This window comes from Pithys albifrons, chromosome 13 (assembly GCF_047495875.1).
Source record: "Pithys albifrons albifrons isolate INPA30051 chromosome 13, PitAlb_v1, whole genome shotgun sequence".
NCBI classification, from domain to species: Eukaryota; Metazoa; Chordata; class Aves; order Passeriformes; family Thamnophilidae; genus Pithys; species Pithys albifrons.
In genome coordinates, this window is record NC_092470.1 from 10,076,460 (window position 1) to 10,090,273 (window position 13,814).

Below are 13,814 nucleotides of genomic sequence, written 5' to 3' on the forward strand. Positions count from 1 at the left end.
AGAGTTTCTGCCATTTGTGCAGGGTAAAACTCTTGGAAATAAATTGACTCTTGGTCTCATAAGCTCTCATTGTTGCATTGTTGTGAGCAGAGCAATTTTTTTTTAGCTTAAATTCAAACTAGACAAGATTTTCCAGTAAGAGAAAGGGAAGTTTTTCAATAGAATTGCTTTGTCATATTTTTAATGGGATATTTCATTATTGCATACGGCTAAAGAGGTATTAAAAACTGGGAGGTATTACAGTATGAATGAAGTAATTTTGACTGCAAGAGCTATGTTAGAGGCAGGCTATCAAGTTATATTTCCCATGGAAAGGATTAAATTCATGAGAAAACCTAGGAGTGATCTCAGTGTCAAAAATGTGTTTGCTGTTGCAAAACTTTCTGTATCACTTACTCTTGCAAGTTTTCCCCCTTTAGTGTGCTGTTTTACCTCTGCCTCTTTCTGCAGTTTCTTCATTCTAGAGTCACAAGCTGTGAGTGTATCATACATGGGATAGAAAGAAAGACATTTCAGGTGAGTTTGAGATATGAGAAAATGTTTTGGTTATTTTTGGGAAGGAGGGGTTGTGATTTTTGTTTGGTTTTTGGTTAGTGAGAAAATTAGTACTAATCAGTTGTCTAGTGCACTAGTTACCATGTGAATATGACAAGAAAAACTAACCTAGTGTACATTTGAAATAGCAGCTATTGGGATTTAGGTTGAATTGTCTCTGGAGTAATAACTTACTCTTGGTGCTTGTTGCAAAATAATCCTGTACAGTTTCCAATTTTTGAGAGTGCCCACTCCTTGTTCAGCTAAGGGGGAATATCTGAATCAAACTGTATTGCTCTTTCTCATCTTCCTCAGCTGGCATTTGAAGAACAAAAACAAGTGATGAGTGGAGGGAAAATGTGTGAGAGAGGTGAATAAAGAAGCTCAAAAACAAAGTTTGCTTATGACAAATACATGGACTCCTTCAGTTCATTTCTCACTGGCATCTCAGAAAGAACAGGCCTCCTGGGGCCTTGATTTTTCTCTCCTGCTTATACAAGCTGCTTGCTTAGCTAGTGTAAATCAGCATAGTGCTGCTGAAGACAGGAGATGTGACTGAGGAACTGCTCTGGGAGGAATTATTTTGATGCAAATGTGGTGTAAGCAAGATGAAAATGATGTGTGCCTTTATTAACTCAGATCATTGAACACAGGATAGACAACAGACAAATAATGTTCTTAGAGGTGCCTTCAGCACTCCTTGGCCTGAGGGACAATTAAAGTGATCAAAAGAGCAGAAACAGTGGAAGTAAGAAGCAGGCAAAGAGTGGGGTATAATCACTAAGCAAGAAACACTGTGGTGAAGGCAATCAATAGCTTAAGGTAAATTACAGCTAACATAAAGGACTGGGCCTTGGGAAAGCAGTGTCCTTAGTCCAGTGGTATTGTCTCTCTAAAGCAGCTTATCCCAGAGCTTGTAATGTGACCTGCCTCTGTTGCAAAAGTGTTCCCCATACAATTATGTATCACAAACCAATTTTCATATAACAAGATCTACATTTCAAGTGCATCTGAAGGGCTAACTGTGCTGTTTGAATGTATTTAAATGGTCCTTCATCTATAATTTGTGTTCATTGCTTGTGTCAGGTATGTATTGATTACCATTCTATTGGATGTCAGCTCACTCTCCTCAGAGATGTGTGGAGCAAGGCAGGGAGCTGGTCCTTCTGTTAGAGCTCTATTAAGCTGTAATGATTTGAAGTCTTGCATGCCACAGGAGCTGTGTAAGGTCACGGATCCTGGCACTAGAGCAGCCTGACCTGTGCAGGGTGCAGTTTGGCTTCTCTGTGGAAACACTTGGCTGTTTCTTTTCCCATATAATGGCCATGAAGATCTCTAGGGGCATTTTACTCCACAAATTCAGTTGTGGTGCATACGTATGTTACTTGAAGATTTTAAACATCAGCATCTACTCCTTGGAGTTATCAGAGTGTAGTATATACCCATTTCTGCCTGGGCAGGTTTATGACCTGCTTTTTTTTTTAAAGAATTCTAACAGGTATAACTTTTCCACTCCCCTTCCCTGGTTGGTCACAAAATACAAAATTAACAGTCTTAGGTCAGGTTTTTTCCCCTTTTTTCTTCAAAGGCAGAAAAGATTAAATGTCTTCAAGACATTTAAGACAAGGCAAAACTTTTTAAAGTTTTTAAAGTTGCTGTGTCTTTAGTTGTTAGTATTGGTCTTCATTATATGCAATAGCCTGCAAGGCTTAAATGAATACCAGGGATCCAATGAGTGATACTGTTTATAAAGGAAAAAAACTCAGCTGAGTAGCTTTAAAGAGTTTACTATTTGGATAGAATGATAAGCTGACATTGGAGTGGCTCCTCCTGAGATGACACAAACCAGTCTGGCGCTGGCTGCATCTGATCAATGTGCCCACTCCACAGCTGTGGTGGGAGACTGCAGTTACAGTTTCCTTTGCATTGTTCTGAGGATGCATCACCTGAGGAACCAAGCTCAGCCCTGTGTGGCCACTTGTGCCAAAAGTGAAAAGAGGTGCTATGACAAATTCTGGATGGTGCAGTAGTTCACCATATCCCATAATACCAGGGACACAACAGTTTAGGATGACTTTTTTTGTACTCTTTAGCCAAGCTAAATAAATATCTCTGAACTATGTGAAGCAGGTTTCTTTGCAGTCAGGAGCTGTGCAGGTGATGCATCTTACAGAGCTCAGCAGGACCTGTTCCCCCAAGTGCAGAGCTGCCCTGGTGCTCCCTTGCAGGGTGGGCCTGTGCTGTGCTCTGTGGAAATACCACTTTGAGCAGCTCAAGACTGGCCATCCATCCCATACAAATGTATCCTGAGCTTCCTACTCCTCACTGCTATGAGTCTGTTAGGAAATTCTCAGACTTAGCTTGTCAAGGAAGAAAAGCAGGTCTTGTCAGGCCTTTTTGAGCACTTTGTGCCTTTCCACAGTTTAAATTTTTAGAATCTGTTCTGCTGAGTCATGAAACGTGGTAGCTGAGTACAATCAGAGCTAATTTTGTTTTGCCTCCAGTCTTGACTGCCATCCTGAAAAGAAAGGTTGGATTAAAAGAATTTTTCAAAAACATATCCAGAGGGTACAAATACCACTGATTAACTTAATAGGTGAATGAGCATCATTGCACTACAGAATTATACCTCTAAATTGGATTTGCAGCACTAGGAATCCAAGGGAAAGAACTTGACAATGACAGATATTTTCTCTCTGTGGTTTATTTGTAAACAATGAAGCAGTTGGTTTGTGGCTGGGTTTTTGGTTTGTCTGTTTGTTTTGGGGGATTGTTTGTTCATTGGTTTGGTGGGAGGTTTTGTTAATTTTTTTCTTTTGTTCTCTTCTTAAATACCTAAGGAAAGCCTGGGTATTTTTATCCTCTTCTTTATGCTTTTAATATTCAAAGCCAGGAAGCCTATTATTTAAAATGAAATAGAATCAGTGTAAGGAGCTGGGTGTAGGGAAAGTGGGGAAAATGGCAATTTTTCTTTGGTGCCATTTTTGATGTTTCTGAGACACATCATTCCCTGAATGATTGACTGGGTTTGTGTTCAAGTTTGTCTTCTTTGTGCTGTCTCTGCCTTTTACACCAGGCAGCAGAGCTCATACTCTGACTTTCCTGTGCCTATTTGGGAGCCCAGCCAGAGATGCAACAGGGAAGTTTGCAAGTGTCAATCTGGATGTGAGTGTACAGCTGGATAACATGTATTTTTTGTCAGAAGAATGATCTGAGTGTACATCATGAAACCTTCACAGGAAAAGAGCTCTAAGTTCCTCACTAATTTCCTCCTTTGGTGGCTTCCTAAGACAAAGGGGTGCTTAATTTTTGTATTTCAGAAGGCTTCTAGGCAGGAGGCAAGCAACTGCATGTCTTGCATGCCCCAGGTGTCCTGACACTGGCATAGGAAACATTAAAACAGAAAGACTATTCTAGAGTTCTTTACTAAGTTAAAATCTGGCTTCAGATCTTACGTCCTTTACTGCATCTAGCTCTCCATTTCTATTATATGCACTGGGACATGTTACAATTTCTTAATTATCAGTACCTTTTACCTTAATTTAAAGACTACCAAATTATTTCAGATAGATTGTTTCTACATTAAATATCTGGGTTTTTTGGACACCCCCCCGCCCCCCCCCCCCCGATGTAACTAGATATCTGTATAAACTGATCCATGATACAGAAATTACTGTTTCTGGTATCCCATACTGAAGTACCACTGCTTCTTACTGTGATCAACAAAACCTTTATTTCATGCCTGAAAAACATCTGGGACAACTCACATGAGAAATGCTTACACAGTTCTAACTTGTTCGAGATTTGCCCTTGACTTTTTGTTGTACATCTACAGGCAGTTTTCTCTGCTTCAGGGAACTGAAGCAAGTGGCTTGTGGAAAGCAAAGTTAATTTTTTTTATCCCTTTCACACTAAGCTTTTGGGATAATATACCTTGTACTTGTGGAAATCCAGTGAAGAATTTCCCTTTTTGCCATATAGGTTTTATCTGCAGCCTACCTGAGCAAAGATGTATGTTGATAATTTCTGGTATTTCTGCACCAGTAAACACCCTAGTTAATGTTGCAAACAGTCTTTTATTAAAGATCTCTTTTTATCCCATCAGCTACATTTTAAAAAAATTCTGCTGTCTCAAAACTGCCATATTAGTCTCGGCTCAAATGTTTTCAGGAAGATTTCAATTAAATGCAGTCAGCTATTATGCAAGTGGGAGGAGAATATAAAATTTCCATTACTTTTGTTTTGCACACAATTGCTTGGAAATAGTTAGTTGTTTACTTAAACTGTGATGAAGCATGATTTACACGTGCAAAGCTCTCACTGGTTTTTCTTTCTTCCTATCACAATAATTAAAAACTAAACTCACCTAAAATGCTGTCAACTTATTCTCCCTCCTTTTTAGAAGCATTGTTAGGGAATGGGAAATGGCTTTCTGTTGTATGGGTGGAGAAAATAGGTATTCTGTAGTTTGTTGGAATGATTTTACCCATAATATAACTGCAGAATTCATAATTCTTGGGCTTTTCAAAGGTCACACTAGTATTTGAGTTCTTTCTTGCAGTGGTGCATTGGGAAGACAAGTGAAAGGTTGACTAAAGTTATGATTTTGTTTCCTTTCATTTTTAATATGAGATCAGCATTGATGATGATAGTGGGGTATTCAATTCACCTACTTTAAAATTAAAGCTGTTTGCATTATTGTAGGTATTGGGGTTTTTTAAGAAAGTGAGTTTGCAGATTTAATTATTAATTAATCTTGAACATTTTTGATGCTTTTAATCTATATAATGTATCCCTATGTAACAAATACAGCTGTTCTAAAATCTGGCAATGTTTTTTATAGTGCCCAAAACTTCTGCTGCAAGAAGAGCCTGGCAGTCAAATGAGGGAAGGGACCCCTGTGAATCTCTGCAAGGTATGTCATACACCTTGCTCAGTACAGTAATAACCTGGGACCCTTCAGATACTGAATGCCAAAGTTGTTTGCAGAGCAGATCTTCTCCCTTTTCATCACCTGTCTGCCTTTTTCGTTGATTAATGTCATGGTCACTTGATATCTTCTGTGATAGCAATTTTTTTTACTAATCTGAGCATGGTCTTGCATTCACTTTTCAGTGCCTTAGACTCTCAAAAGTCTTTTAATTAGTTGCTGTCCTTGGGCTGATGACAGGAAATATGACCTGTGTCCTTTTATCAGTGCCAGCAGGGTTTCCCCAAGCCTTGCTGAAGGAATCTGCCAAGTGGCCAAAGCAGGAGGGAGTAGACAGACGGATGGACAGACAGATGGACAGATAGATGGATATCAGCATTGGTACTGACCATGTGTAGATGCTCAGCTGTGAGTCTTGCACTGGCATGGCTTGCCCTCCCTCAGTGCTGCTGCAGCCCTGAGGGAACCAGAGGCCACTGGGCAGTTGGCTGCAAGTGTTTATTCCTTTGTATCAGAACTGTGAGAACTAATGCTATTGGTAGTTTCATATGTGATTTCTGCTCTATTCATATTTTAGGGTTTCCTGATGAAATTTGACTTAGAAAAATAAAATTGTACTTCATTAATACATTTTAAAATATTATCTATGACCTTCAAATGAATCTGCATTTCCAGTATACATAAACAGAAAGTGTTTTCCAGATGCAGTACATTTCTGCAGATCAGACAGTCCCCAGTCCTCTGCTGAAATAGCTCCCACATGCTGGGACTGGAGCAGGTGTTTCTCTCATTGCTCAAAGCCACGCACTTGACATCTGATTTCCAGATGCTCTAAAATGGTATCTTGTAACAGTCTACTTTGTGCAGTCCTGCTTATGTTCTTATCTTTTATTTGCTGTTTTCAGGACATGTATAAATTTCTTCTCACAAAAAAAGAAAAAAAGAGGAGGTTGGATTTGAAACGAACTCACACCTTTTTAGGTGTTACAGGATACATATGACCAAGTTTACATCAGGCTCCAACTTTTGAAACTTATTTCTGTGGCTGCAAATGATTATGCTCATGGGGTGGGCATCTCAGCAGTGCTTATGCACAAGATTCTAATTTCATCAGTCTGATTAGCACTGTTTATTTTTTTCTCCTGACATCCTGTTATTTTTCTAGCTTTCACCTGTATTTGTCTTCTTCTATGTCTCTAATTTCTCTTGATTTTCTTGACATCTACAGCAGGTGTCTTTGGCCTGAATGCACCTGAACACCTGCTACCTTCTTGCTGATTGCCTTTTAATACATATCTCCACTGCTTGGTATCAGGAGGGGAGAAAGGTAATTGTTTATATGTTATGTGAAAAGATGTTGTGGTGGTGGTGGTTTTTTTTTTTTAATACAACCTATTCTTCCAGTGGAAAAAGAATATATTCCTTTCCTCACCTCATTTTCACTGTTTTTTTCTTTCTTCTTTTTTTTTTTTAAGGAAAACCCCAATGCCTTTCATTTTTGACCTACTGAATAAATGGGCAATGACCAGTGAGAAATGAGATAAAATGCTGAGAAAGACTTTTACTTTCTTCTTCAGGAATGACATGTCAGTATCACTTTGTTTTGCCTTTTCTTGTTTAAGATGTAAAACATACAGGTTTATGAAATGCCTTTTGCCTTGTATTGCAGTAGGTGAAGAAATAAAAACCTGAGACATCGGTTTTCCATCGTGCTTCACCAAAAATAAACTATACAGTCATGCAACACCAGGAGGGTTATACTACCTGAGATTCTGGATATATGGTTGTTTCTCTGTGAAACAATAAGATACCAAAAGAAATTTACTGAAGGTTCTAGCTCTGGTAGTAATGTTTTTGTTTCAGTGATGGCCTAGGATTTAGGAATTGCAATGTTCATAGGGACAGATAAAGTCTTCTGTGAGATCAGCCAGAGTATTTTCCTTGTGTGGCTGCCTCTAATGACTGATCTAATAACAGGCAGATAGTTATTACAAGTCTCTGGATTTTTTTTTCCAGAGGTTTTTTTCCCCACAACCTCCTTTATTCCTGGATTCAACGCATGCCATGAACCCTTTCTCTCAGAGAAGTGTGTTTATCAGAGGAAGGGCAATGATGACTCCCATTGGTTTGAGTGAAAACTGTATGTCCATCCCCTCTGAAAAGCAGTTCTGTCTTTTGTTCCAGGCGGATCACAGGGGAGCCCAGACCTTACTCTCCTCAGTTTGAGATGAACGATGACATTGCTCTCTATGGGAAAGCTTCCATCTCAGAGGAATTTCACATACCAACCCCAACCCCTGGGATACCCTCAAGGTGTGAATCTGTCTTCCTGAAATAGAGAACAGTGACAGTCAGTCCTAAGGTAAACTTTTATCTTGAAACAAGGTAAATCTGAAGTTAATTGTAATGATAGATTTACACAAATCTCTGCATCTAATTTCAGTTTGGGAGTTTTGACTTCTGGGCCCATTGGCTTTAGGAGTCATGTGATTGTTTGAAGCTGAGGTATATAAAAATAGCTGGAATCACACAAAAAGTAAACGTTTTAAGTAAACGTTTTAAGTAAACGTTTTAAGTAAACGTTTTAAGTAAACGTTTTAAGTAAACGTTTTAAGTAAACGTTTTAAGTAAACGTTTTAAGTAAACGTTTTAAGTAAACGTTTTAAGTAAACGTTTTAAGTAAACGTTTTAAGTAAACGTTTTAAGTAAACGTTTTAAGTAAACGTTTTAAGTAAACGTTTTAAGTAAACGTTTTAAGTAAACGTTTTAAGTAAACGTTTTAAGTAAACGTTTTAAGTAAACGTTTTAAGTAAACGTTTTAAGTAAACGTTTTAAGTAAACGTTTTAAGTAAACGTTTTAAGTAAACGTTTTAAGTAAACGTTTTAAGTAAACGTTTTAAGTAAACGTTTTAAGTAAACGTTTTAAGTAAACGTTTACTTAAAAAGTTTACTTAAAAAGTTTACTTAAAAAGTTTTGATTTTACATTCTAATCACTTTGGGGTTTTGTTTACTGAAGCCTGCAAAAGTTCTTTGAATAGCAAATCTATAATCTGTTCCCAATCCCTTTTCTTTCAAAATTAGCTGACATGAGACAGAAGCTTCAGCAATCAATGATGAGGGAGAATCATTAAAAGGTCTGTTTCTAAGGAACCATTTCATGGTACATGGACTTTTTCTTAAGAAAGGAGAGAGGGAGAGAGAGAAAGGCAACAGTTTTAGGGAAAGACAATCTCTCCTCCCCAAACCCAAGCTGGCAAGGGGGAGATGGGCACCTTTTATTATTATCTGACACAGACAGCTCTGTGGAAACCTTGTTACAGAGTTTTTTGAGTCTCCTGTTTTCTCACAGGGAATACTTTGATTCTCAACAATAGACAGAGAACTAGTACAGTAGGAGAGAGGAATAAATGGGAAAAGTCTGGGAAATATCTGCTTCATGACAATGTTGTGGTTTGAGCAACATCTCTGATGGGTACCCAGGTACTAAATAAACAAATTGTCTTCTGAATGTTTACAAAGAAGGAACATGGTGGATTTATTTTGTGAAGCCATTGTGCTTGCTCTACCTTGTCATCAGAATCCTCATAGATATACAATATTAGGTCATGAATGAACAGTGTTTTCTGATGGGCCTTGAAGTAAAACATAACAAACAAAAAACCCATCAGTGTGTGATTTGCACCCCTGGAAGGTCTAAACTCTGTGAGATGTCATTTAAAAATATTTCCTGTTTGCTCTTACTTGGTCTCAATACTTTCAGGCTCAGCTAAACGAAGAACTAAATTAAAACTGTCATTTCAGCTCATAAATAACAGATGTCTCACCCATTTAATTATTTATAGTCTTGAATCTTTCAAAAATGAAAATGGCTATACACATTTTTAATGTAGTTCTTGGTAATTTGCTGCATGAATGATAAGATTGCAGATAATCCCAGCACACAAACATGAAAAATAAAACTTTGACTGACTCGCTTATCTTATGTGACTGCTTCTTCGATCCCCTGTGACTTTTTTTAAATTAAAATTTAAGTGAAATCTAATCACAACAAAATGATGTTCATACACTTGCATTAATAATTTATCTGCTAGAGATCACAGTGAAGGTAGTATGGACATTAGAGACTCATTTGCTGCCTGAAAATCAATGCTTTCTCTTTTTGCTAAGATTTATCTTTTCATCTGTGTGAACTGTGTTTGGATGGATCACAAGTCTGAAATAACAATGGTGAAAGAAATTAAGACTGTGCCAACATTAAAAAACCAATACCCCACCTCAGAAAAACCACCCAACCCTTCTCTCTGTATTCTTTAGCTAATGAAACAATTATGTCACTTGACTTAATGATTTACTCTCTTTTTATGAACACAGCTAATCTAGGGAAAGATGAACTCAGTGGGCTAACAAAGATTCACTGCCAAGCACAGTGTGTGTGAACTGAAGGAGGAAACATATGGGTGTGAACTCTAAAATTCATTTTAGAGAAAACAGTCCCCCCAAGAAAACGCACCTATTCACCTCCTAAGCAGCACAATTTAAGTTGCTTTAAGAAAGGTAAAAGGGAATTGTTGAAAATCCTCAAAGAAAGCAAAAGTGTATGGCTTGTTTGCAATCTATGCTATGTGGCCAAGAATCTTTTATTTTGGAACTGAAGAGGTCAAGTAGCATTCCCTGGGTGGAAGAAGGGCTGTCTTGGGTGTGGGTAAACTGGGAGAGGCAAAACCTCCAAAATGTGATTATGAAGGAACTATATGTATAGTTAGAAAAGCATTTGCAGAGCAACTGTAGAAAAAAAAAGAGAGAGAGAGACTTGGACTTAACATCTGGGCAAGTTACAGGTGCCAAAAGGCTTAGAACAATGACTAAAGAAGTCATGGTATTGTTTGATTCTCAGTGTGTTCAGGAACACAAAATCTGTTTACAGTCTTTTGGAAAACAGAAGCATATCCAACACCTGATCAGGTATTTCTAGTTGAAGCAATCTTTGAGGCTCAACTCTTTCAAAAATTCTTGAAGATCAAAATGTTTGCGTACAGAAGGCTTAGGAACTTAAGGCAAAATGTTTATACAGAAAAAAGGAAAGAAGTTTGACTTGGTCTACCAAATTTCTTCCTAACAGGGATGTTTTTGTTACTTCTAATCAGGTACAGCAGCATTTATTAGCTTGCCATTTGTTAACAACCTTTGCAGGAATAAATCAACATAGATCCTTTGCATTAATGGTGTTGCTTTAAATTCTATCTGCTCAAGTGAAAGTTCAGTGTTTTCAATCAGGAACTGCTCCTTTGAGGAGTAAGAGAATCTACCACTTAAATTGGGGAAACTGTACTGGTACTTGGCCTTAAAGTGCAGCCCAAGAGAAATAACTTGTACCTGCAGCATATTCAAGGTAACTGGAACTGTGGGTCTCCTCTAAAGTGAAATCGGAAGCCAATGTAGCACCTTTTAGGTGGTTGTTCAGACTAAACACTTGGATCTCTGTCAGGGGGAATTGTCAGGGGCAATCTCCATATTTGCAGTCCCATCCTGATGCAGGCAGGGGAATACTGAGAGGCTGAAGCTGGGGAAGAGAAGGTGGAGAGAATGTAATCTGGGTTTGTGGGAGGTGACAGGTGAGAAATCCATGGTGGAGCTTGAGAGGACTGAAGCACTGATGTTCCTGTTGATAAGGAGGTGGGGCTGGACAGTTTGGGGAGAGAGAAGCAGAGGGTGGGAAAACACAACTGCTGTGGCCTGGGACACAAATGGGTAAGAAGTGTTTCTGGCAGGTTCAGTAAGGCCTTGGGCATATAGGAGAGGCAAACTCTGCCCTCCTGGGGCACGGAGCTGCCAGCTGTGGGACAGGGGAGAAACACAAAAGGTGCAGGGGATGGAGTGACTAGAAAAAAATGCAGCCTGAGTGCTATGAGGAAGGAGATCTTGCCAAGGCCAGGAGAAAGATGTCAATTCTATGAGCTGAGGAGCTGCTGGGCCTGGGTTTTGATGTAAAAGGCAGCTTATCTTTTGAATATGAGTGACTGGAATACCCACATAAACTGATTAAGGCTTCCTTGGTGCTTAGTCAGCTGAACCAATATTGGTGAATAAATGTATAAAAGCATTGTTCTGCATGCCAGGTGACAGAGCCAGAAAAGTCAATCCTTTGCAAACACCACCCATCCAAGCCTGGCTTCCAGCTCAGGGTGTTTTGTAAATATTATGTCAACATGATACTGCGGAACAAAGGAAATATAATGTATTGGCATCCATTTTCTCAACTGCAGGGAAATCTCACTGGCTATTCTAATTGAAGAATGGCATTTCAGGATTACAAGCAGATTTCTGTTCTCAGTTTGTGTAAGGATTGACACAGGTAGGTAAAATAATGATTTTAAAAATCTGATTCAGGCAGTGTCAGTGTCCCTTTAATTCTGCACTGGTGCAGAATTACATACTGCAGCTTTTTACTAGACACTGCCCTTTGCAAACTTTCTGGAAAATATTTTCCATCATTTTGACATTTCATTTAAAATGAAATATAGAAGATATTAGAAATTCATGTTCATGACAGGTATTATTTGTTTGACTTTGAAATATACAGAGAACACACATTAATGCACAGTGACTGAAGTGTTACAGGGGTGTGTGTCTGCATATTCATGGGACTCTTCTTTACTCCACAAGAAAGTGTTGCAGAATCAGAAGAGGACTGACCTTTTATAGTACTAAAAATAAGTGTGTGCAACAATGAATAATTTAAAAAGAGGCCAGCTGGAATGACCTTCCCTATATAGACATGTGTGTGTATAACCAAGAAAGAATGTTATTTTTCCTTACAAAGGTGCCCAATTCCACAATGTTTTCTAAGTTACTTCTGTTTACATATTCAGCACAGAAATTCTTATTGAAACCCTCTTAGTCATATAGGTATATGTCTACTCCTTTTGGAGTTCCAAGTGGGGAATATGAAGGTATGATATGTCTGAGCTGGAAAAGGGCTGAGGGCTACTAAGCTGGAAGTTACTGTTGAATTTTCTACTATTTTTTTTTAATTCTTTGAGAAAGTTTATTTGGTTAGGAGTCCATTTAACATGAGGCCAGTTATATTCCTTTTATTCTAGAGGAGCAGGAAGACTGGAGTTCTTACTAAATGTAACATATGTACATGTATGGTCAGAGCACTGAATAAGTTGGTTGAAACTGTTTCAAGTGTAAAAGGTCTTTGATAGACAACCCCTGTTCGATGACCAGAGAAAGATAAAATCCTTTTGAATTTGGATTGACAGTTGCCTTCCTTTATGGTTTAACTGCTGTGTGAAGAGCTACTCTTGATAGGGTTTGATTATCTGCTTTACAAATCCAACACACATTGCAGGGTGGTGAGAGAGGCATTTTTATCCTTCCTTTTTTATATCACATGTTTTTTAAAGAACATATTGTTACCAAGGAAAGTAATTTTGATTTATATAGCTTCTTCTGAGGGGAGGGTTGTCAACAATTTGTTTTGAACCATGAGCTCAGCTGGCTTCTACATTTAATGCAGTCACTAACTTTCATATATAATTGTTAAGCTTTTATAATTCCTATCCTGAGCTTGCGACTGTGAGTGTTGAACTATGTGGCAGAGCATCTGTAGCCTTTGTAAAACTGAGAGTTGAAAGTTTGTTTATACATCTGGAAGAATCACAGGCTTTTCTCCTTTGCTGAGGTGTTACTACTTTTTCCTCCAGAAAGCCCTGAATCTCTCATCTATCAAAGGGGAAATTCTAACTGTAACTGATCAGAACTGAAACTAAATTAAAATAATTCTTCTTAACTATTAATGTTGGAACCATGTTAGTTGCCAGGAAAGGTAAGAGACTTTCTTGTTTGTATTGGGAATTGGCTCAACCTGGTGACACTTCTCCTTCTTTGGTCCTAAGGTCTGTTTAATCATGATGATTGCCATATTCATAATGAGGGCAAGGTTTCATTCTACTCTGGGTACCCTTTTGCTTATAGAGTCATTGAAAGTGCACACAAATATAACAGAATTACCTAAGTCAATTATTCACTGCTTATGTGCAATCGCTGAATTTCCATGTGCAATTGTACAGTTAGGCAATGCCCACATTTTGGTAACAGAGACAACAGTTGTTGGTGATGTGCATTATAGGAGAGAGTGTGTGAACTAATGCAGAATAACTGACCATATCATTACAAGGGTGTCACATCCTTCTCAAACAGGATTAGTAAGTGGATATCTTCTTAACTGGAATACACTTTTTAAACTGTTTGATGGAGAAGGAACTAGACTGTTTCCCAGTCTGACTGTTATCTGCAACTGATGCCTGTTTTTAGCTCTTACATCATATTTATAAGACCCTGAGC

The 13,814-nt window shown here is 38.3% G+C and overlaps 1 long non-coding RNA gene across 1 annotated transcript; it reads left to right on the forward strand.

The window, feature by feature from the left end:
- Positions 1-450: 450 nt before the first annotated feature.
- On the forward strand, positions 451-7,989 carry LOC139678153 (uncharacterized). Its single transcript, XR_011698977.1, has 5 exons — positions 451-516; positions 5,378-5,449; positions 6,693-6,791; positions 6,940-7,050; positions 7,649-7,989. It is a non-coding gene; the product is annotated as an uncharacterized lncRNA (long non-coding RNA).
- The last annotated feature ends 5,825 nt before the right edge of the window (positions 7,990-13,814 follow it).